The sequence below is a fragment of the Mus musculus genome, chromosome 19, assembly GCF_000001635.26.
Source record: "Mus musculus strain C57BL/6J chromosome 19, GRCm38.p6 C57BL/6J".
NCBI classification, from domain to species: Eukaryota; Metazoa; Chordata; class Mammalia; order Rodentia; family Muridae; genus Mus; species Mus musculus.
The window spans coordinates 7,397,163-7,399,542 of record NC_000085.6 but is presented as its reverse complement, the minus strand read 5'-3'; the positions used below and the strand labels follow the sequence as shown (position 1 = coordinate 7,399,542).

The window sequence follows — 2,380 nt, the reverse complement described above, 5'->3', positions numbered from 1 at the left end:
AGGTCAGAAACTTGTATCTCCCAGCCTCAAGATCAGGATCACAGGTGAGCCTTCCAGTTCTGGATTGTGGTTCATTCCAGACAGAGTCAAGCTGACAGCCAGGAACAAGCTGACAGCCAGGAACAGCCACCACCATGATTTAGGAAAAACACAAGCCTGATAACTTGAGTTCAGTCCCTACTTCCCACACAGTGAAGGAGAGAACCAACTCTTGTTAGTTCTCTGACCTCCACATGTGTAGGGATGACCCTACACATACATTAAATAAATGAAACTTATTAGACGTTTGTAAAAAACAAACAAACAAACAAACAAAAAAGTAAAGGAAAAAAAGAGAAAAAAAAATATTGCTTTAAGAAAATAAACTGACTTTAGACCGCCGCTCTACGCGGCGCCGGTTCCGCCCCCGACAGGTGTTTGTGGTGGGGCTGCGGAGTCGCCGATCCCGCCGGAAGCGCCAGGACAATGGGGACCCGGGACGACGAGTACGATTACCTATTCAAAGTGGTGCTTATTGGGGACTCAGGTGTAGGTAAGAGCAACCTGCTGTCACGCTTCACCAGAAACGAATTCAACCTAGAGAGCAAGAGTACCATCGGAGTGGAGTTCGCCACTCACAGCATTCAGGTGGACGGCAAGACCATCAAGGCTCAGATCTGGGACACTGCTGGCCAGGAGCGCTACCGTGCCATTACCTCTGCGTACTACCGTGGTGCAGTGGGTGCACTGCTGGTATATGACATTGCCAAGCACTTGACATATGAGAACGTGGAGCGCTGGCTGAAGGAGCTGCGGGATCATGCAGATAGCAACATTGTCATCATGCTGGTGGGCAACAAGAGTGACCTGCGCCACCTTCGGGCTGTGCCCACTGATGAGGCCCGTGCCTTTGCAGAAAAGAACAACTTGTCCTTCATTGAGACCTCAGCCTTGGATTCCACCAATGTAGAGGAAGCATTCAAGAACATCCTCACAGAAATCTACCGTATTGTGTCACAGAAGCAAATCGCTGACCGTGCAGCCCACGATGAGTCCCCTGGCAACAACGTGGTGGACATCAGTGTGCCACCCACCACCGATGGACAGAGACCCAACAAGCTGCAGTGCTGCCAGAGCCTGTGACTGCCCTGCACTTTCTTTTTCTTTTGTTTTTGGTTTGGTTTGTTTTGTTTTTCTTGGTTTTTTTTTGGTTTTTCGAGACAGGGTTTCTCTGTGTAGCCCTGGCAGTCCTGGGACTCACTCTGTCAACCAGGCTGGCCTCGAACTCAGAAATCCACCTGCCTCTGCCTCCCAAGTGCTGGGATTAAAGGCGTGCGCCACCACTGCCCGGCTTGCCCTGCACTTTGACCCAGCGTGCGTGCACGTCCTCGATCCTTGGCCAGCCCTTCACCAGTGTCCTCCCGGCCCCTCCCTTGTCCCTCTAGGACAGGCTGCTCCCACCCTCCAAGTGAGCTCCGCCTGCCAGCCCAATGGCCCAGGAAGAGCAGGAGTCCAGTGGCCTCTCCTGTCCTGCCTGCTCAAGAGAAGCTAAAAGCCCCTTGCTTATGTACCTGCTCTTGGATATTGTGGGCATCTTGACAGGATAGGGAGGTTGGTAGGATGGACAGGGCCAGCCAGAGGTGAGGAAGATGAGTGGAAGGAGCCTGCTTCTCCTGTTTTCCAGACTCCAGGGATCGAAACCGCCTTTCCTCTCTGGCCAGTTGACCAGCTGGCCCTGTATCCTCATCCCAAACTCTCTCTGAGCTGATACCCGAAGAGCCAGGCATCAGAGGCTGAGCAGGTGGACATTCTGGGCTCTGCCTCCTGCCTACACCACCATAGCCAGTGCCAGCACGGCCTCCAGCATTCCCAGGCCTGCGCACTCCTGCTCGTGCCTGTAGATTTATGCTGGGAGAAGACACCCTTGCCCCCTCTCCCTCCTCCTCTGCACGCAGCGCTCTCCTCTGCCCATCCCCACTTCTCTGTCTCGTCTCCGTGTCTGGTCAGGAACCTGTCTGCAAGTGAAGCAATATCTTCGTGTTTTGTATATACAACTGCTCTTGTAGCCTTTGGTTTTTGTTATTGTAGAGAACAGATTCTTTATACACTTTGTAAAATTTACTGGATCCCACTCTGCTGCCTGTGGGGAAGCATCACTCGGCAGCTGTGGGAAATCACCTGGCAGTTTCCCAGAGGGGACAGGACCAACCACATCACTCAGCCATCCCCTCCAGGCACCTGGCCAAGAGCAGTGAAGACAGATGTTCAAACAAAACTGCACACAGAGTATACACCAGCTCTGTTCACAGTGACCAAGGGTGGGGAGAACCCAAATGATTGTCACTGGAGCATGAAAGGGGGCACCACTATGCATGTCTGGAGTCACAGCACTCAGTGGCCA

At 52.8% G+C, this 2,380-nt stretch overlaps 1 pseudogene; it reads left to right on the top strand.

Annotated features, from left to right (window-relative positions):
- Positions 370–2,101, top strand: Rab11b-ps2 (RAB11B, member RAS oncogene family, pseudogene 2; annotated as a pseudogene).